Raw genomic sequence first — 24,633 nt, forward strand, 5'->3', positions numbered from 1 at the left:
ATCTATCTAAATCTTCGAGTTGATTTTATACAGCGTAAGTATTGAATTTTTAGTATGGTAATAATTGCACTGTGCATAGTCAAGTTATGGCGCATATTGGCGAACTTTAGACAAACTTGACGCCATTAAATTTTTTTTTCATTTGCAAAGAGAGCACGTGTATTCCTTCGGGGTTTTCGATATTTTCCAAAAGTTTATCAATTTTCTTATCATACACTTTACTTCCCGCGTTCAGTTTCTTTTCTTTTTAAAACTTTTAACATTTTATTTATCTATTTTATTTAATACGAACGTGTATTTTCGTTTTTTCTTTATTGAATTCTCTTTAAAACTTTTTGATATAATAGATTTCGTGTACAATTCAAAGAAAATTTTATCATATATATATATATATACATACATATGTAAGTATCTACATACCATGTTTATACATGACTAGCAGCGAGACCCGGCGTTGTCCGGGATTGCATGATTATCAACGAATGTTTGACACTCCTATATTTTTATTGTAATCGAAATCGGTGAAATCGCTCATTTTTCAATCAAATCGATTGATTGCTTGTTCTAGTTGGATATTCACGTGGTGTATCGGGATGAAGGTTCCCATGCCTTCCCACAGTGAGTTATTTCACAATAGAATGTAGTCTACATTGCACTGTCGATAACATACTGTTGATTTTATACAATTATCTTTTTATATATATAATGGCTTTTAGACTATAGGCTAGATAATGTGTTACATTTTAAAAACAGAAGTCAAGTATCATGCTTCGATTATTCTCTAAACAGAAACAGTCATTTCGAACGAGCCCCTGTCATACCAAACAAGATACTGTTGAGAGCTCATGTCTAACCTTTCAGCTTGTGCGGCGATAATGCGTTGAATTTAAGAATAGATGGAAAAAAATTATCATGGTTCAATTGTTTATAAAAAGATTAATTTCAAACGCACCTATGTCATATCAACAAACCTGCTGTAAATTTTACATGCCGGGACTTTCTGCTTGTGTGAAAATAAACCTTCTCAAATGAATTTGTGATGTTAGGTTATATAATGTTTTAACTTTGCTTAAAATCGCTTATTTCTTCTTTCCTTGGAATTTTTGATTATCGATTGTCGATACGCATTGAAGACATTTCGATACAAAACCTATTTAAGAACACAGCCAGATATATAAAGTATATGTCTGTAAAATTTCGTAAAAATCATCCCAGCTGTTGTAGAGAACAAACTCACAGGCACACATAAAGTTCCTTTATATATATATATATATATATATATATATATATATATATATATATATATATATATATATTCAAACGATATAATGCTTGAAATTGTCGAACTGGACATTAAAACAATTGTAACGTAAAATGAAATACACTTTTTGTTGCCATCAACACCTTGTCTTGAAGTCTTGATTTTGCACACACAGTATATATATATATATATATATATATATATATATATATATATATATATAAGCAGAATAGTCTAATATAGTCTGAACATTTTCTGTTTTCTATTAACTGTGCCTGACAAACGTCCAACGATTAGCACATAGAATTGATATATGTCTGCGAACGTGTAACCAAAATGTTATAAAATGTTATACGTATAAATAAAAATGCATAGTGTATATATATATATATATATATATATATATATATATATATATATATATATATATATATATATATAGTAATTTATAAAATATATATGGCGATTAAGCTACACTGAATATTCTGCGTTTCATCCAACTATAGGATTCGTCAGGCTTATGCGCGAATTCTGTCGTTGCTTCTTGTTTTTATACATGTTGAGAATTACTAGTTGGCCAATCAGCTTTCTAGTATCCACCGCGCCCCTTCCTACCAGCCAATGGGCATGCATTTTATCAAACAAAGGATCTGTTTTAGAGCTAGGTTAGTGGTTTTAGGTGGCCGTTTTCCTTTTTTTTTTTTTTATATACATATAAATATACCTATGTGTACACAATAATGCACATATATATACATATATATATATACACATATGCGTGTGATCGTTTATGTATATTCCTGTTTATTTGATTTATTTATTTGTTTGTTTTCTATTGTTATTGTTAGTTTTAAAGCTATTTTGTATCGCTATCCTAGAGTAAGTTTTATTTTGTGAACACAGTTGTTTGCTATTTCCCGCCTACAGCTTAATAGATTTTGAGGTTCTTTAAAGTACAGGATAGAAAATTTTTCATGGAGGCATAATTTACATGGGTCGTCTAAATGTCTGCATGTGGTAGCTTGTCTCATTATTTTCCATTCGACTACCGGCGAATGTCCGCTTTCTTTGAGTTCCCAGTATTTATTCGCTAGTGTTGTTTTTATACGGTGTTTTTTATTTTTGAATGTGCTTTTGTGGTCATAGTATCGGGTTTTGAAATCTAAGGAAGTCATGCCTATGTAATATTTCTTGTTATTCGGGTTTTCTTTTGCAAATATTGTTGCTTGATAAACTACGCTTTTTGTTAGACATTTGTTTTGGACTGGGCAAAGTGTGCGGTGTCTACAATTGCATTTATCTTGTTCGTTATTAGTATTTTTATTTATGGTATGGTTGTACTTGTCCGGGGTTGGTTTGTTATTATTATTATTATTATTATTATTATTATTATTATTGTTATTATTATTATTATTATTATTATTATTATTATTATTATTTCTGCTAGTGTTGTTTTTATTTCTGTCCTGGTGTCTACTTTTTTATTGTTTATTTTGTTGTTGTTTACATTGATTTAATTTAGTATTTTGTTATTATGTGCCTTAATTATCATCTCTAAATTTTCGCAACAACTGTAAGATAACTTCAAGGTATTTTTATTGAAGATTTTGTGTAAGGGGTTGGTTGCGGGAAAGTGTTTTTCGATAAGATCTAGAAATTTCTTGCCAAGTTTTGTTTTTAACATTTGATTGTATGGGGCCGTATACCAAATTATAGTTCTTTTTCTTCTGTTTTTAATTTTATTATAGTTGTTGGTGTTTTGTTGTTTATATTTGATATCGATATTTTTGTATCCACTATTTTTTAGGTCTGTTTCGTAAATATTGGATGACCTGTTAAATGCATTTTCATCGCTTGAGTTATTACTGAGTCTACTTACGATCGAGTTAGGAATATGTTTTATAATTGATGGTGGGTGGTTGGACTTAGGGTTTACGTAAATTGGAGTAGCGTTATCTTTTAAGTATGGTTCATATGTGTTTTTATCTAAGTTTAACGTGACGTCCAGGAAGTTTGTTATTTTTATGTTAGCTGATATGTCCGCTTTTAGGCCTAATTTTTTCATTTCTTTGTGTATGATTTTCTTAAAGTTTTCTCCTTTGACTTTGTTGGAGTTTTTTATTATAGCTAGTCCGTCATCTCTATATAGGCCGATATCCGTAGTATCGAGTATGCTTGTGAGGGTATATAGAATGAATAATCCCACAAGATCTGATGCCTCTGCAGAGTCTCTGGCACCCATCGCCAAATCGAATGAATTTTTCATTTTATTTTTTATCCATTGGTTATTGTTATTTATTAGAACACACTTTGCCCAGTCCAAAATAAATGTCTAACAAAAAGCGTAGTTTATCAAGCAACAATATTTGCAAAAGAAAACCCGAATAACAAGAAATATTACATAGGCATGACTTCCTTAGATTTCAAAACCCGATACTATGACCACAAAAGCACATTCAAAAATAAAAAACACCGTATAAAAACAACACTAGCGAATAAATACTGGGAACTCAAAGAAAGCGGACATTCGCCGGTAGTCGAATGGAAAATAATGAGACAAGCTACCACATGCAGACATTTAGACGACCCATGTAAATTATGCCTCCATGAAAAATTTTCTATCCTGTACTTTAAAGAACCTCAAAATCTATTAAACTGTAGGCGGGAAATAGCAAACAACTGTGTTCACAAAATAAAACTTACTCTAGGATAGCGATACAAAATAGCTTTAAAACTAACAATAACAATAGAAAACAAACAAATAAATAAATCAAATAAACAGGAATATACATAAACGATCACACGCATATGTGTATATATATATATGTATATATATATATGTGCATTATTGTGTACACATAGGAATATTTATATGTATATAAAAAAAAAGAAAAAAGGAAAACGGCCACCTAAAACCACTAACCTAGCTCTAAAACAGATCCTTTGTTTGATAAAATGCATGCCCATTGGCTGGTAGGAAGGGGCGCGGTGGATACTAGAAAGCTGATTGGCCAACTAGTAATTCTCAACATGTATAAAAACAAGAAGCAACGACAGAATTCGCGCATAAGCCTGACGAATCCTATAGTTGGATGAAACGCAGAATATTCAGTGTAGCTTAATCGCCATATATATTTTATAAATTACTAACTAGCTCTACCTACGTATTGAGCACTTTTGAAGTAAATACTTAAAGTTTACGCAAAAATCTATACTTTCGTATAGTAAATTTATGTGAATAAATGAAATAGTTATATATATATATGTATATATACACACATATATATATAGTATGCATTTTTATTCATACATACCATTTTGGTTTCATATTCGCAGACATTCATCAATTCTATGCACTGATCGCTGGTTGTTTGTCAGAGTAAATTCATAGAAAAAAGAAAAAACACTTAAACTATTTTTGGATTATTCTGTTTGCTGTTTTTTTATCTCTCTAATTACTGTATATTTCAGCGTATAGGGAGACCGTCAGATAAGACGACGTACAAAGTTTGAAGAAATTTTAATAAATTTATCATATATCGGTTAAATGCTAAATCACGAAATCATGTTTCTTTAGCCTAGTTTAGTGGTTGAAACATCACGTATCTTATGAAATATTCGTTTTTAAAGATGATTTTTTAAATTACACACCGAAATATACAATTTTTTGCTTCGCATCGTATTTTTTAGTATGACAACATTAGCCTATATATATTACAGGCCATTGCAAATACACACACACACACACACACACAAACACACACACATATATATATATATATATATATATATATATATATACAGGGTGACTCCCAAAAACGGGCCCCAACTCTAATTAGGCCCCGTTTCTTAGTGTAAATGAAACTTTGTCATAACTAGTTTATTATATTCAAAACACTAGAGTCTTTGGTCTTTTTCTCCGTTCTACAGCATATATTCTAGATGGTCCCCATTTAGCTTTTGTTTTTGGCTCACCCTGTATATCAGTAACCATTGCAACTATATTTTGGAATATTCTGAGATAAAGTTTGTTACTAATCTTAATGTTGGCAAGGACCGCTGTTTTTTGTCGGCTCCTGTTCAGCATTTGGTTAATTCATTAGAAAAAACTAGCTCAGCCAACCCAGCGTAAATACCGTCAAAAAGGAAAACAATCTGTTCACACATCAATTGTCAAAAGTTGATCTTTAAATAAAACCAATGACACTTGAAATGCAGATTCTTTTAGTCTGGTTTTAAATGATTCAAATAATTGCTTCGTATGGTTGATTTCTAATTCTATTTTCATAAATATCTCATGCTATAATATAATTTGTAAATAATATGTATCCCCCTCATCATACTAAAAGGGAAGATGAAATGTATTACCATGATGTTTTCTTTGTTTTTTTTTTCTGATTTTTATATCGATTTATATTTTTTTATCTTTCCATTTTGAGATCTTTTTTCTATTTATGCAAGCCGTGATAGTTTATTTTTTATTACATTTTCATCCCAAACAAGGCACATTGACACTTTGATGTAGGGGGCTACTATCAGGGACATAAGCTACAGGGGTACTATGTGGGCTGTTGGACTTCTGCATGTCAGTACAGTTGGAGAAGCAAGAACCCTGAAGGGAATTCCAAAGTCTAGTGGTTCTGGGGAAGAAACTACTGGAGTAGAAGGATGTCTTACATCTAGGGATCTCAACTGTAAAGAGGTGGGATTTTGCTGCTTGTCGGGTTTGTCGGTGGTATTTACGTGGAGGGGGTACAAGTGATTGCAGTTCGTCGGAGAATTCACCGTTAAAATACTTGTAGAACTGGCAAAGGGATGCTACATTTCGTCGATGGGACAGAGGCTGAAGATTAGATGACAGTTAAGGACCTATCAGGTTGGCGACTCTCTTTTGAACCTTGTCTAGGAGTGAGAGACTAGTAGCAGATGCACCAGCCCAAATATGACAACAAGATTCCATACATGGGCGAATGGTACAGGATACTTTTGGGCGTCAGTAGCTTTCTAGCACGGTAGAGAGAACCTACCTTCTTCGCAGCGGTCCTGGCAATGCTCTCAATACAAAAGTCCTCATACATTTTTTTATTTGGGCTTTCGGGACAAGATCAGAGTGTAGTATATGTTCTTATGCTACACTTCACTTTTTCTTTCATTAGTCAGTGGAGAAATCCTTCATGACTGAGGCAATTTAAAATTTTGTTCCTATCCAGAGTGCCTCATTTTGGGGAGCTGGATTTTCCCCACATTAAAAACTGACCTTGTGCATAACTCTGGCCTCGTGATGAGGCAAGTAAATAGGAACTGTTAACGTCATTGATTTTTAAAGCATGTTTTCAGTGGCAACATATTTTTTGTTAATGTCTAGTGTATAACTCTTTCCTGATAATCAAAGGAAGAAAAAATGGCAAATTCAAGATTAGTACTTTTTCTTTTTCTTCTTTAGGGAATTAATTGCATGTTTTTGTTTATTTATTCTTTTGTCAACTTGCAATATTTGAAAACTCTGTTATATATTTTCTTGTTTCACTATACTTTTGCCCCCTTTCCTTTTAAACCACCTTACGTCATTCGTTCCCATTCTTCTGACTGCTGTGTTAACCCCTCCGCGAAATGCGATATACTTATAGCTTTCCTCTATCTCATTTCTAAACAAATACTTTAAAGCTAGTGCTTTTGCCAATGCCTATTCCTAGCTTTTCTCATCTTCTCTTGAGAAGCGTTTAGCCTCGAAATAACATAGCTTAAATAGGTTCTTATTCTAGTAATATTTCTTATTGATCTGATGATATCATAACTAGGGCTATGACAACAGCATGTTTTTTTAATTGTTTTAACTCTCGAGTATATATCCGACACAATTAGATTAATTAATCAACCGAGAACCGCATCACCCTACACAAAAGCATATATCAACGGATACACGCTCGAGAGTCAAAACAAGGAAAAGATGCTGTTGTCACAATCCTAATCATAACGTTTTATTTGCCTTTTGATTTCTGTGTTTTTCAAATCACATTCTTATATCATTGATAGACATTTATGCAGACGACACCACAGTCTATAGCAACACTTAAATGGCCGGCGATGACAAAACTCTTTCTGATTTTCTTTCTTGTTATTTTAAACACGTAGTGCAAAGGAAACAAAAAGGTAGCTGATTATTTTTAATGGTTCTAAAAACCAAGCTTTTTCATTTTCATTATAACCGCTCTGAACCTCATCTGGTCCCAATTGAATGGAATGGCTCTCGTCTTGGCAAAGCAATATTTCTCGATATGCTTTTGAGTCTGACCTTCTACCCCTGACCTAAAAATAGAACACATACACCAAATCTGTGGCAAAGATCGTTGGAAAAAATTGTCGGATCAATCGTCTATCTGTATGAAAGCCAAGTACGTCCTAAAACTGAGTAATGTTACCACATCTGGTCAGGAGCAACTCAGTGATCCATATCCTGCCTTTATAGAGTTCAAAACCTGTCTCGAAACCTAGTATCCAATGCCCTTTTCTCTTCCCTGCAACCTCTATCCTACAGAAACGACGTTGCGAGCCTGTGCCTGCTCTATCGTTATTTTTATAGCAAACGCTCGTCTGAGCTCCAATCTATGGTCCCCCTTGCCAAAGTTTCGCAAAAAACACTCGCTTTGCTATAAGAACAATCAACAATTCCCCCTTTTCTGTGCCTCAATCGAAACGCAGTTTCCATAAGCAAGCTCACTTCCTTGAACTGCCCGCCTGTAGAATACTCTTCTACTGGCCTGCTTCCTGGCCAACTACTGCATGGTAGCCTTCAAGTCCAATGTAAACAAGTTCTTGTTGAGTGCCCCACGCTTAAATAATCCAAATTCTATCCAGTCTACACCTTAGCTTAGCAGCAGCCAAATAGCGTAACGGTTAGAGGTGTTGACTGTCACCTATGCGGTCATGTTTCAATCCTGGCTTGAGGTAATTGCTAGTCTAGCCGCACTGAGGAACTGGGACACAGCGAAACAGTCTGTCTACGAATGGTTATGTATATATATATATTTATATATATATATATATATATATATATATATATACATTAGTCTTCATTATAGTGAAAGATTAATTAGCTTGATACCCGACATGATACGGATAGTCAACTAGTTGTAATATATGTGCGCGTTCACTTACGTACTTGTGCTGCAAAATAACAGCCGATCCCACACAGTTAAAACATAACAATACAATCTTTTATTATTCTATTGTGCCTCAAAGTTTAATAGAAAACGAAAATAGTTATATTCCATAACATTGTTATTATTATTATTATTATTATTATTATTATTATTATTATTATTATTATTAAATACGATAAATAAACTGAACAAAACTATAAGAGTACCTAACATGAGTGTAATGTATTTTATTCAAACCACAGCACTTAACAGGTGGTAAAATTATTTCCCTTTTATAGAAATGTCTGTTTACCAAAATTCTTGCTCGCAAATATCCCAACGTGCTCCCTCTAACACGCATTGATCATTTTCGCATGTTTGACTCAATACAACTGACTTGAAATTAATTTTATATATTTTTTTATTCACTGTATGCCTCCTGTTGTATTTAATTTTTTGATCTTTAATTTTTTTAGTGTGTAATTTTATGTTTTGTTAAATATTTCATGAGTTTATTTATTTTTCTGCATCTCTTCCCAGCGTCTTTCTCTGCAGTAAAAGAGGCAGGGTGAACAGACAGAAAGAATAAATTCCCGTACAGAAGACGGAAGAAAATGTGTTATGTTGCTCAAGCACTGGAGAAAGAAAATAATGATTTGAAAAAATGAACAGCGTTTTACCTCTGGGGACAGAAAAAAATATGCAGCAATGAGGTCGTGTTTATTAAATATTTACAGAAAGCTTCTTTCATTCGAAGCTAGAGGGAGTTTTTCTTTGCGATCAAATAAAAAAAAAAAACGAAAATCATTTCGTTTTTTTTCTTTTCATATGATAAAGTTAAAGAACATCAGAATAAAATAATGTTTTTTTTATTTATATCATTATTATTTTTTTAATTCCTTCATTTTACTTTAGCCAGATATTTTAGATATTGAAAATTCTTGGAGTATTTCACAAGTTCAATTATATTGCCAACAAATCACGTGCATAAGGTTTCGTAGGGTTTTTTTTTTTTTTTTAAAGAATAACTGTCTATTCGATTCGTTAGTACCTAACCGACGTACTAATTTAATTGCTTGTTTTACGGCATGCCAACCATTTCGGTTTATATAATTGAATAAAATTCTTATTGTAAACGATTAAATGAATGCAAATTGCCGTTTCCCTTAACAGTGACACAATGATAAGACCATTTTTTTTAGGAACTAGTGTTTCTACTATTTAAAATCCCTGTACCTGACATTACTCGTCTCTACAAAAGTACAAGCCAAGTTGAAAAATTATTATGGGAAAACATTGATAATACAGCAACAGTTCGTTTGACTCAAGTTCATGCTTGATAGATCTCAAGGCAGCCAGATTGAAAAAGGCTATACCAATGTTAACTTACACGGGCTTCTCTAAAAATTAACATTCGGAACAACATGCGAAAATTAAAAAAAGACAAAACCAATATATATGTATGAATGTATTGCTCTGTATTTGTCTCTATCCCTCTTTTTCTTCTTCTCTCTCTCTTTCACTTTCTCTTTCCCTTTCTCCTTCGACGAGAGAAGGTTAGTTGAGATACAATTTTGGTCGGCGACGTACGGGAAGGTCGCGTGCAGCCAACTCACGAGTTTCTTAAAACGCCCCTTAATTTTTAAAATAAAATAATTCTATTTTTATAAGAAAATATGTCTACCGCTCATAGCGAAGCGTCCAATTCCGGCACAAAGGTCCGGCCATCAATAACGCCGTGAACTCAAAGAGAAGACTCACCAACAGACGTAGCCGATAACGTGTAGACTCCTTGATCTGAATCTTAATCGTTTAGCTTCCGTGAAGCTGGTTGTCGTACTCAAAATGTAGCAGCCCTTTAAGAGACGCCCCCTATAGAGTAGATAAATGAACATACTCTCACCAGTAAACGATCGTATTTCATAACTCGTGTAAGACTAGCAGGGGTACCCGGCGTTGCCCGGGTGTTTGAGTGACTCACGGGTGTTTGAGGACTCCCGAGGGGTAGGTGTCAAAACATCAATAGCGGAAGTGCCCGGATGTGTGTAGGTAGTGTAGTAAGGAACCCCAGGGGGTGTAAAAAGTGGTAGTAGCGGGGCGGGGAGAATCTAAACAACAATAGGTAGAGGTATTGATTTTATTTATTGCGGACCAATATCCTCATCTTTTCTTAGTTGTTTCACGACGTTTCGCCCAACAATTCCTCTGGCCATCGTCAGGTGGTAACTGCGACGGAATAGGAACTCTGAATCTCCTGACTGCATTCACTGCCTTCGGTAGTCTTTGTCGTCTTACCACGTTTTGGCCAAGTAAGCCTCTGACCGGCTTTAAGTAGGATTGAAACCGCTATCTTCAGACAATTCTCACCTCGAACGGTAGAGATTCAACGGTTCCGGGTGAGAATTGTCTGAAGATAGCGGTTTCAATCCTACCCAAAGCCGGCCCGAGGCTTACTAGGCCAAAACGTGGTAAGTCAACAACGACTACGGAATGCAGTAATTGGAGTGAATACAGTCAGAAGATTCAGAGTTCTCATCCGTCGCGGTTACCACCTGACGAAGGCCAGAAGAATAGTTGGCCAGAAACGTCGTGAAACAACTGAGAAAAGATGAGAATAATAGTCCACAATAAATAAAATTAATAAATAATACTCATCTCAAAAATTAATTCCAATTAAAATAATATAGTAGGTAGAGGTGTTTTAAAAAGTGGTAGTAAACACACACAGATTCGAACCCGTTACGCGAAGGAGGAAATAAAAGTCCTAACGTCTTAGTCGACGTATCCATGGTGCAATCCGAAATTGAGAACGTTCAAATAAAGGCTAGTCAATCGAAACGAGGGAATTACTAGCAAAAAAATGCTGATGCAATAAACGACCCCTCATTGTATAAAACGGCCGAGTTTAGGGTGAAGGAATTGATGTTTTGGGCAATTTTGTATATTTGTCGTTCAAAGGACCGAGGTTTAAAACGATACCGGTTTGGTCTGCTTCCGGCGACTCTGTCGAAAGTTTTTGCCAGACATACAAACACACACGCATACGAACACACACATTTTGCCATTTATATATTAGATTTCTTATACCTTCTCAGTTGTATCATTGTACAATTTCACGCACTTGTCAGAATAAAAAGTACAGCATACTATTGCTCTTTCACAACATTAAAGATAGATAAAAATAAAACACAATTGCATTTTGAGAGAACCAAAGGCTGCTACACTGTCGAGAGTGTCAAAATTGCTATGTAACAATTTCCTACTGGAATAATACATAAGGAAAAGGAAATGTTACTTTCCAATAAACATAATGACCAAAACTTAGAAAAATAGAAAAGAAAAAACTTGTGATGTTCGAAAACAATATTACTCTTCAACAAAAGCAAACACAAATGTAAAATAAACTGACGTCCGATATGTATCACATAACTCGAAAACTGAAAAATTTCAAACAAAAACGACATAGCCTTATGCATAAATAATCAATATACCATCATATCAATGTTAGCAGATGGAGAATTCTTTCAGTGTTGTATGAGTATAATTAAATTAACAGCATGTAACTTGAAGGAACACCAATAAAGTTAGAAAGATATAAAAACGAACACTAAAATAAAAGTTATTTATTTTCCACTAAAAGAAAGCAGAGTTATCGCCCTTGAATGTAGATACGCCATGACACTTTTGGAGAGAAAAAAAGCGTCTAACTCAAAGGTGATAGATTTTAATCAGTATGCATCTAGTGGTTTTTAATTAACATTTATATGTCAGACTTCTTAAATAAATTTGTTAAGGTTTATACTTGGTCCTTGTGCCAGTTTTAAGTGGTTATTAAACCGATAACGCGTATCATCAAGACATAACCAAGAGTGTAAAGCTTTAGTAGTGGTCTAAGTTAAAGAAGGCATTTTGTTTAATTTGTAGCACCAAACGTTATGGGCGTCGCTAATTGATTGTTTTACTACATTCCAATAATTTCGGATTATTTAATTGATGAACATGTCTATTATAAAAAAAATAAATGAAATAAATTGCTGTTCCACATGAAATGAATACGGCCATTAATCAATGGTATTATTATATAATAGAATGGAGTTGTCATGATTAACCAAACACTCTAACACACGACTTCAATCTTTTCAACAATAAAAGATTTTTAAGGAAAATAAAAGATAGCCGCATTTCAATGTCACCATGGGCTGTTACAATATAGTATCTATCAAATTTTTGTAAGCGTCATTATATTTTCGGTTGTGAGCTGTACTTTCGTCTCTATTTGAATTGATTTATTTTTCTGTTTTAAAGCATACTAATCATTTCCGGTCATTTAATTAAAAACATAACGATCAGAGAGTAAATTGACTACTTATTACTGATTTTGAGAGCGAAAAATGATGACCTATGTTCACATAGAAAAAGTAGTTCCTCATTATTTTATATCGCGTAGATTTTTTAATTTCACTGGTTATAAGAGTTACCTTAATTTACTTTACTTTAGTCTGAATGTCACTGTTATACAACCGTGAATAATCGACTAAAACCGAAAAATGTCTCACGACAAAAACGTTTCATTTGATTATCAATAAAGAATAAAATCCACCATTTTATTATCTGAAAAAAAGTTTTCGAATTATAAAAACGAAACAGATTTTCGTGTGTGGTAAATAAATAAAAAATGTGGAAACATATTATAAATTTCCTATCTTAACCCTCCCCCAAATGTTATCCTGATTAAAATGTAAAAGGCAAGTGTTTTTTTTTTTTTTAAATTTACTTACTCATGTGCAGAATTTTTCACACCGGAAACTGTACACCGGATAGACGGTGTTATTTTATTTTATTTTTTACATGGGGGTCACCACTTATCAAGGCCCGAAGGCCACTCAGGGATAAGGGTTATTGCGTGTACAGTAATCAATGAGATAGTATTGTAGTAATCATTAGTATTGAGGATTTTGATAGAGTGTCTTACTTAAGGGGGCGGTTTGTCAGGAGTTTGTTTATGTTGGACTTGAAGACGTCCAAGTTGTAGTCAGGTGGGAAACAGGCAAGCGGCAGAGAGTTCCACTGGCGTGCAGTTATAAGAAAAAAGCTTTTCTCATGGAATCTACTTTTGTATTTATGCACAGATAAAGAGTGGGGAAAATTATTGACAGTAGTTTCAGCCAGACGGGTGTTTCTTGTGAAAGATTGGCGAGGAGGGACGAGGGATTGGAGCTCAGACGAGCAGCTGTCATGGAAATAGCGATAAAACAAAGACAGGCTTGCAACGCTTTTAACCCCCAAATAAAGCAGTTTGAGTTTTATAATATTACTAGCAGGATCCGTTAACCGGCATTGCCTGCTGGAAGCCTGCCCCAGTCCCCCCACCTCGCACAAAAGTAGCAAAAATGTATTGGATAACATGCAGATACTGTTTGAATTAAAAAAAAAGCAATTAAGTGAATGCGTAAATCAATATGAATTAATAAAATTACGAAAGGTATATTAGAATAATAATGGAAAGTAAAAACAGAAGTTTCCGAGGTTAGGGATCTTCACTGTATATGGACTGTTTAGAGTGATTGTCATGTTAAGAACGGTAATAAATAAATAAATAAAAAATGTGGAAACATATTAATTTCCCACCTTAACCCTCCCCCAAATGTTATCCTGATTAAAATGTAAAAGGCAAGTGTTTTGTGTTTTATAAACATAGCTTTCCAATTACCGATTACAAAATGGAAGCCGTCACCTAGTAGAAGTTTTCTCTTTAAACCAGATAACTCTTTTAATCGAGTAAAGTTACACAGGTTATCACTTCCCTCGTTTCTGGGTACCAGTGTTAACCTTTTTGATACAACAGTATCCCGGGATACGACAGTAAAAGTTAGTAACAAAATACAGTACACTATATAATACACATGTATATAATCAAATAACATTATAAATAACACCGTGATGCGGGGCAAATACCGTAACCATGGGTTAGAAAAACACAGTGTTCATCATCGTAACCAATATAAAAACGTATCCTTAGGCCACCGTATTCCAGGGTTATACTCTACAGAGTGGGACGATAAATTTGTCGCCCTAAAGAAAACATTACTACAGATTTGTTTAAAAACTTTTATTGAAATAATAAATTCACGTAAGTCGATTATGTAGAAGAACTGACATCCATTGAATGTAATCGCTTTCAGCCATAGAGTTTGAGGTTGCAATTGGCGCTCCAGAAAAGGAAACGATTTGCCTAGTTACCAGGGTCCTACTCGCGGCATTGCAGGCAAAGTCCGACGGAAAGGCGAGTCAATACTGGGGGAGCCAGCGAAGCTGCAAGAGTTGCCGAAAAAGTATTACAATGACTCCCCATCCCCTATCGAGAATCCGAACCAGATTTTTTTGGGGGGTATACTCATCAAGTGAAGGCATCCAAAAGGCAGGTGAGCTATTTGCCTATAGCTGGTGAAAATTTGAAAATATTTCCAATTTTGACGAAAATAAGAAATAAGAAAAATCTTCATTGTAGTTATGCTTGTCTAAAAGACAGCGAAGTATACTTTTAAAATAAATGCACTAATATATATATATATATATATATATATATATATATATATATATATATATATATATATATCGGTTGCATCATAAAAATAGCTAGAAAAACTGTCGAATAAATAAAGTAACAGATAAAGACAAAGACACACCCTCCACCATATTTTCATGGAAAGTTTTTTTTGTTGAATTTTTTTCGTGCTTTCTATAATGAATCATAAGTTTGTTTAGTTTGTTTAACTTTATAAATATTGTTTTTACACTTTTCCCCTAAGCGTCTTTGATGTTTTTTTAACATGCGAAAAAACATGGCCACCAGTAAAAACAATATATTTCTTTTTTTTTTCTAACGATTCAAACTTGCAATGAAAGATACAAATAAAATTGGTAAAATACCGATGTAAACAAAGCAAAAGGGATTCACAGTTTTGTTCTTATTTGTATATTTTAAACGCGAAAAAAGTGGATAAAATAAGCTCTTGTATATTTTTTAATTTACTTACTCATGTGCAGAATTTTTCGAACCGGAAACTGTAGACCGGATAGACGGTTTTAACGCCCAAGTAAAGCAGTTTGAGTTTTATAATATTATTAGCAGGATCCGTTAACCGGCGTTGTCTGGTAGAAGCCTGCCCCAGTCCCCCCCCTCGTAAAAAAGTAGCAAAAATATATTGGATAACATGAAGGTACTGTTTGAATTGAAAAAATAGTAATTAAGTGAATGCGTAAATCAATATGAATTAATAAAATTACGAAAAGTATATTAGAATAATAATGGAAAGTAAGAACAGAAGTTTGCGAGGTTAGGGATCTTCAATGTATATGGACTGTTTAGAGTGATCGAAATCACTGGTAGCAGTCCTAGCTATTTCCGTTCGTTTTTCAAGTCTTCCTCTTTTTTTTCAACTCTTCCGCCAATAGCATTTAATTAAATCCTAGTTTTATGTCGTCTTTGTTTTAACATAACAATTACGACTTTTTTCACGTCACTTCTTTGAGTATTGTCATGTTAAGAACGGCGTTTGAAATAGACATCCCAAACGCCCCATGTTAAGAACAGCTTTCGGAATAGACACCCTGAACATCCCCATGTAAATAACGGCGTTCGGAGTAGACAGCCCCTTTTTTATTTGGAAGAGATGTGGAAAAAATTCTCGTATAACGATAAGTAGATAAAAAAAAATAGAAAATATCTTGCAGAATTTGACCCGGATTCTCGGGATATCCCGTCAATCCTGGATCGGATGCAACCCGCAATCATCGGATGAAGCTGAGCATAGTGACAAACGCATACTAATTTTGAAACAAGCAAACAAACCGGAAAAAATAGAGATACACTGAAGGAAATGGCAAAAACCTATCGTATAGTGAGACTGAATATAATTTTTTTTAATACTTGTATTTTTTTTTTTGATAATCATTAATCAAAATTTGTTTTTCAAAAAAACATTAATATTTTATATTTAACTGTAAATTATTAGATGTAAGTACAGTTTTTATTTTTTCAGGATTTTTAGCAGTATCTTTTTTGCTCCACAGAACTTTATATATATATATATATATATATATATATATATATATATATATATATAAACAGTGTCGGCAAAAAGAAATTCTGCACTTGTAATTTTGTCAAAAACTGCAAATTTTAGCTAGTGCGAAAATTTTGTCATTCCAACCTTACAGTATTGAATCGAAAGATAGAGAAAATTAAACAGATACGGCAAAATAAACATTATCTGATCCAAACTCGTTCAGTCTCAAGAGACAATGAACACTTCTGCGAAGCTACTTGCGCGTGTAATTGTGAGGCAATGATTGCATAATCTTCAAGGAAACATCTCCTGAATCGGCGCTGCTTAGGTCCAGTGGCAAGAAGAGGCCCAAGACTGACTAGAAACAATGCCGAGATAAGCGGAGAGCACACACAGCGCCAGGAATTCCCAAATAGTCACCCACTTTAGTACTGACCAGGTTAAACCTTGCTTAACTTCGATGATCTGACGGGTAACGGTGTGTCAACATGACTATGCAGTATATGCAAACTAATTCATAGGAATAGCATCAGCAACAACTTCGGTAAACTTAGTAGAAAATCTTCATAGCGTTAAACTAGCCCATCAACGTTAAATGCACCTTCTAAGTAAAAACTAATATATAAACGTAAAATAACCTTACCTAAATTAAATCTTCCTTAAAATGTAAAATTACTTCGTCAACGTTAAATAACTCTAAATTAAATAAACCTAAAAATGTTAAACAACCTACTAAGGCCAAAAGAACCTATCAACATAAAATCACTCTATCAAGGAAAACTTATCAATGTTAAAAACTTATCAACGTTTGACAAAATATCATTGTTAAACACCTTATTCAACGTTAAACAAACCTATGACTGTTAAACAAACCTATGAACGTAAAACAAACCTATGAACGTAAAACTTATCAACTTTAAGCAAAGCGATCAACGTTGAACAAAGCTATCAACGTTAAACAGACTTATCAATGTTAAACAATACATTTAACGTTAAACAAACCTATGACTGTTAAACAAACCTATAAACGTAAAACAAACTTATCAACCTTAAGCAAAGCGATCAACGTTGAACAAAGCTATCAACGTTAAACAGATTTATCAATGTTAAACAATACACTTAACGTTAAACAAACCTATCAACGTTAGGCAAAGCATTTAACGTTAAACGAACCGATCAACTTTTAAAATCCCTCTAACCCTTTTGTATAAAACTGACATATCAGCGCAGAATTGGTTTATTGTATAGAAAATTGATTTGCAACTCAATTTGTCTATAGAATTGAAGTAAGCTTATATCGAAATATCAGGGTCGGCAGTTTTTATGATGTTCGAGCAGATTTGACGGCGGTTCAAACATTGCTCAACGAAGGCACCTGAAGTTGTCGAGGATGAGAAAAAATGATTTCATTTGAGAAAATTTTATTTGCACAGCTTCTGCATTTCAAGACATCCACCTTTTTTATCGACGCGTTTTAAGCGTTTACACACTTTAACGCTAGAGCTGTGTCTTTTGAACATATATGAACACCAACTATTCATGTTGTAATGGATACTTTTATTTTACTGTGTCTTTTGAACACATATGAACACCAACTATTCATGTTGTAATGGATACTTTATTTTACTGTGTCTTTTGAACACATATGAACACCAACTATTCATGTTGTAATGGATACTTTTATTTTACTGTGTCTTTTGAACACATAGGAACACCAACTATTCATGTTGTAATGGATACTTTTATTTTACTGTGTCTTTTGAACACATATGAACACCAACTATTCATGTTGTAATGGATACTTTTATTTTACTGTGTCTTTTGAACATATATGAACACCGACTATTCATGTCTTATATTGTAATGGTTACTTTTATTTTACTGTTATTCACAGCAGACATAGAAAACTACAACTTAAAACGTAAAGGGCTACTATTTGGAACCATGTATATACAGAAGTATTTAAAGAAGATGAAGGAGATCTTCCACTAGTTTTCTTCCCAGCTCATTACATGGTTGTCTTCAAGTCCAACGTAAACAACTTCTTGCTGAGCCTTCCCCTTAAATAATTTACACCATAAACGATTACTATGTACACTACCACCTAAACATTCATTAACTCGTTACGACCTGGTTAAACTAATTTGTTCAGTCGTATATAAATGCATATAACGGCATAAATAAAGTAGAAATTGATTCAACCATGCCTTGTACGTATTAGTTCAGTTTTTGATTAAATGACAGATACTTCCAGATTGCATCTGTTTATTGTTTATACTCAGTATACCGCGATCTGAAGTTTACAAAAAAATATTTTAATCATCTACATCATAATTCAGGTCATAAAGGGTTAACCCTTACCCTCAAGTGGTCTTCTGGCCTTGATAAGGGGTGACTTCCCTTACAAAAAAAAAACAGACTTAAATAACACTGTTAAAGGAAAATAATTCTATAAAGTATTTTTTAAGTAGAAATACACTTAAAGAGCAGCATAGGCGAAGATACTGCAAATAAAAATAAATACAGCAAAAGAAACATTACGATTGAAACTACTGATTAGAAATAACTTAAGAACCAACTTCGGTAAACTGAGAACATCTTAAGTTAATTAAACATTTTTGCACATACAATGGTCCATTTAAACCTTTTTAAAAGACGAAAAAAAAAACATTTTGGGGGAATATTTTAAAAATTGTTAGTATTGCAAAAATTCGAACGCATCTGAATTTTCCGGAAATATTTACATCTCTCTAACACTTTTGCACGAAACTAATATATCAGCGCACCACTCGTTTATTTTTCATAGAATTGAAGTAAGCTTACATCCAAATTGTAGGGTCGGCGGATTTTATGGTGTTCGAGAACATTTGACGGCGGTTCAAAATTTCCTCAACGAAGGTTCCTCTTATCTTGGAATGTTTCTTTTTATTTTATTTATTATATTATTATATTATATTATTTATATTATATTATATTATATTTATTTTATTATATTGTAATGCTTGTTTTTATTTTACGCTTGTATCCCCAAAACAAGGCTAACTACCATATAGATGTAAAGAACTAATACTTGGGACCATGTCTACACATCTACCGAGTGGAACGATACAATTGTCGCCCTAGAGAAGACAACGATTACATTTCTGTTCGATGAAAAACGTTGTTTTTTTCTTGCAGACAATTTACTAGTTTGCCAGTTGTGTACAAATCTCAAAAGCGATATGAGCTTTCTATCATGCTTGCAAGCGACACAATGTTAAACGAGCCAGATTGGAAATGCGCCGCTGTACAACTCATGTTCTCTACCGATTCAACTCATGACAACCAGACCATTGCCAGCATCCTCAAAATACATCGCTGTATTGCCATGAATAACAGGGACGTGCCAATGGTTATGAAAACAAAGCTTCTGACCACGATTATATTCTTCAGTGTGGTTTCAAGTGAGGGTCACATTATGCCACCTGACTTCGAAGTACGCTTGAAAATCGACACCAAAGTGTACGTGAATGTGCTGAAAAGTGGAGTGATACCATATTGCAATCAGGTGGCTGCTGGCAGATGCTGGGTGTGGCAGCAGGACTCAGCGCCTGCCCACAAATCCAAAGAGACCTAACCTTGAGTTCAGAAGGAGTGCTACGACTTCGTGCCTTCCTCTCACTGCACCTCCTCTCCCTACCTGAACCCACGGGACTACTTCGTTTTGTCATACGTCGAGAACATCACTAACATGATTTTCCACAACACGAAAGCCATCCTGATCGCCATCATCTGCCGAGTATTCGCCGACCCCCCCCAGGAAAAGGCAGACTTCCAGTTCCGGACCTGTATCGAGGTGATGATTGAGGCTGAAGTCAGTTACATTAAATAGTTGTCTGCCATACTACATAATCCAGTAGCCTGAAATTATTTTTTTAAATGTTTTAAAATAAAACTGTAATGTGATTTTCTTGGGGCCACTCTTTTATCGTTTTTTTCCACCGTGCATTTAAAGAGACGAAGATATCTATTTACACCATGTTTAAAATTCTGTATGTTAGTACAAGGAAGCAAAGAAGCATGGGGGAATTCTTAAAGTTTAGTGCTCGAGAAAAAAATGTTATTAGGATAGAAACCATTTCCGGCATCTAGGGACGTCTACAGTAAACAGGTAAGATTTTGCTGCTATACGAGTTTGTCGGGGGTGTATTTCGAAGGAGCACCGGTGCAATGAATTCATCAGATCACATTTCCTTAAAAGACTTGTAAAACGTACATCGGTGCTACATTACGGTGATGAGACAGAGGTTGCTTCTTGGTTGATAGTGAAGAACACATTAGGCTGGAGACCCCTTTCTTTAGACCCTGTCTAAGAATGGAGGAACTAATGGTGCGGACAATCTTGCATGCATGGGCGAATGGTGGGTTTTTAGAAATACGAGATACTCTCCGGTGTGAGTAATTTTCTAGCACGATAGTCAAAACTCACCTTCTTTGCAGCAGCCTCTGCAACACCATCTATGTAATTGTTCCGGTTTATGTTTAGGATCTTATGTTATTAGACTTATTTTATAGTATTTAAGGCTTGCCAGGGGAAAAATGTGTTTGAATATCCCTTTAGGGGTTTTATGTTTTTATTTACTCATATTTCACCTATATAAGACCTATTGCTACTGGAACTTAAAGGCCTACTGTGATCAAAGGGCCATATTAATTGATGCATACTAAGTAGGGTGTTTTGCAATAAGATACTTGTAATGTTACATTTAAACTTCTGCGTGTGGGTACAGTGAGGGCAACAGGGAGCAGGTAGGTTATAATATACTAGACTTTGATCATAATTAGAATAACGTGTATAAATTTATGGTTCAGTACTATGATATCCTGAATTTAAGAAGGCATTGATAAGTTAGTAATAATTATACTTGTTCATTGTTAATGTATGCTTGCAAGGATGTGAACATGTTTATTGCTAAAGGCGCCATTAATCACAAAAAAAACATAGCCGAGATTTGACGCATATTTTTTTTTACCGCAAATAAGAGCTAATACCAACCAAGTAGGGAAATACAAAAAAAAACGAACATATTTTCTATCGAATATTTTCGCATCTTAAACATAATAGTTATAATAGACTAGCCTGGGTGCCCGGCGTTGCCCGGATTTTCGAAGGTGTGTGTTAAGCAAAAACAACAAAAAAGTGGTAGCAGACAATCAGGCACGACCCCGTACCGCAAAGGAGAAAGAGAACGTGTTGTTGTGGCCATCCTCAAAACGAAATGGACGTAGATTTAAATTAAGGTTAGACAACCGAAAAGAGAGGATGACTTTCGAAAATATTGGCGAAAAAAGCGACTCCTCCCGGTAAAAAATGCCCAGTTGAGGGAGAAGGAATTAATTTTTTAGCTTATGTTTCGATATTTATCATCCGAAGGATCGAGCTTCAAAATGATACCGATCTTGTGAAAACCCATTGCCTCTGTGGAACGCTTTTGGCAAACATGCATGCATACATACATAATTTAAACAGACAGGTGAGATTTATATTATAGAAGATGATTTTATTTATTGTAAATTTGAATAATTTTTGGATTTAATTTCTATTATACGGTAGAATTCCGGAATACAGTAGCCCTGGGATATGATTTTTTCAGGTTACGATGTGGAATACAATATTTTTCGGCATCTGGTTACAGTATTGGCTTCGCTTTCCAGTGTTATTAATAATATTTTTATTATATACATGTGTATTATATAATGTACTGTATTTTGTTAATAATTTTTAATGCCGTGTCTCGGGCTTCTACCTGTATATAAAATGAAATATGTATGTTACATGTGAAATGAAATATGTATGTTATATATAAAATGAAATATGTATGTTATATATAAAATGATATATATTATATATATAATGAACTATTATTTTATATATAAAATGAACTATGTATGTTATATATAAAATGAAATATATATATGTTATGTATAAAATGAAATATGCATGTTATATATAAAATGAAATGGAATATGTATATTATAGGTTTTAAAGTCAAATTATAATGCAAAGATTTTGAAAAATAAACAAACACCTTATTGTTGAAAATAAATATTGCCACAGTCACACGCACGTCGGACGAAAACAAAGGGGTTTGGGGGAAGGTGTCGGCAACGATAGCCAGAAACGATCGCGTTGCGGAAGCTGTTCGACTAACGTAACGCATACGTTTCAGCTGGGAGCCTGAACAGAAAAAAAAAAAGATTTCTGGGCACTTCTTGATTTGCGTTCGACAATAACGGAAAGAACAGCCACATATTATGTAATATTGAATAAGTCGGTTCTTTAATGATGCGACACAAGGTAAACAGTTGGGAGTACTGAGATAATGGAAACACTTCTTGATTCATGTTCGACTTTGATGGTCGCCAAAACAAGGTGCCGGTTGAATGGCATGACAAGGAACCTACAGCGACCACATATAGAATTATTGAAGGAGTTGGATGGCACAAGGCTGTCAGCTGGGAGTACTAAAATCATGGAAGGAAGAGAAAACAAAAATATCAGACAATATCTTTCATCTGAAGAACCTTATGAGACTGTATTTTGTGCACCTCGAAACACACATTATGCTTCCGCACAAGGGTCAGCGGACATCCCCTATATTAGATAGTTACCGTGTTTTGGCTGTCAGATGAACTCTACTTAGAAAGGCTCAGAATTGCCAGCCTTCTCTGAACCATTTATATATGTATATCTGTACATAAACCTTCTCTGTTGACTACCCAAGGTAGTTGGTGAGCTTCTTTTTCTCGCTGCCTCTGCTCTAAAAGAAAGGAAAATGTTGGAAGGAGAAATATTGTATGTGACACCTATTTTTTATTATATGGGAAAGCAGGAACCAGGAAGGGAATTCCAAAGTCTGACAGTTCCGGGGAAGAAACTATTAGAGTAGAAGACTTTCTTACATCTAGGGATCTCTACTGTGTAGGGGTGGGATTGTGCTGCTTATCGGGTTTGTCGGGGTCATTTATGTCGAGGGCGTTCAAGTGCCTGTAGTTCGTCGGAGCATCCACTATTAAAATGCTTGTAACTAAAGCAGAGGGATGCAACATTTCGTGGATGGAAAAGAGGTTGAAGCTTAGATGACAGTTTAGGACTAATTAGGTTGGCAACCCTCTTTAGAACACTGTCCAGGAGTGAGAGACTAGTAACAGATGCACCAGCTTAAATGCGACATATATACATGGTTGAATGGTAGTCTCAGGCGTAAGTAACTTTCTAGCATGGTATAGAGAGCCCACTTTCTTTGCAGCAACCTTGACAATGCTCTCGATGTATCCATTCAAATTCATGTTCCCTGTGAACGTTCATTCGAGTTTGAAAGAAGTATTTTACGGAAATGTATCTTTAGCCATAGGTATAAGTGGTTGAGAAGGTTTCTTGTACTTATTAAGAAGGTTTCTTGTACTTATTAAATGAAGAGAGTTTAGTTCTGGCAGCATTGGACTCTACCATCCATTTTTGATCCCAATTCCACTACAGACAGAAGTTCTTCATCTAGAGTTTCCAATATATGTACATGGATACATGTGTTCATTTGTTTTTCCCTCGTGCCTGTAATAAAAAAATCCAAGGATTGACCCCTGAGGTACACCCGCATTTATATATTATTGTTTAGACGTACGAGCGTCGAGAACAACCTGAATGCTTCTTCTATATAAGAAGGATCTGATTATGTTAAGTATTCGTCCAGTAATACCATAGGATCTTATTTTCATGAGAAGACCATCGTGCCATATACTAGATATATCTAGGGACTGCTGTCCCCTCTCCTGCCTTATCCAGTACATGTTATATACGTTCAGAGATTACAATTAGAATGTCTGCAGTAGAACGGGCTTGCCTAAATCCACAAAAATGGTCTGATAGAAATTTAGCAACTATAAGATGGTAGATTAGAGCTTGCTTAATTATGGATTGAAATATTTTGTCGAAAAGAGGGAGGAGGCTAATGGGGCGATAATTTAATGGGTTAGTTCTTTTGCCAGAATTCTTGTAAATTGGTACTACGGAAGTAGTTTTCTCAGGAGTCAGGAAAGCCTGATTCGTTAAGGCATTTGTTGTAAATTGTATTTAAATGATTTTGTCGCTAATATATCCATGTCCTAACTTTAATTGCTCCCACCT

This window comes from Euprymna scolopes, chromosome 20, assembly GCF_053919585.1.
Source record: "Euprymna scolopes isolate OS-2025 chromosome 20, ASM5391958v1, whole genome shotgun sequence".
Taxonomy (NCBI): domain Eukaryota; kingdom Metazoa; phylum Mollusca; class Cephalopoda; order Sepiida; family Sepiolidae; genus Euprymna; species Euprymna scolopes.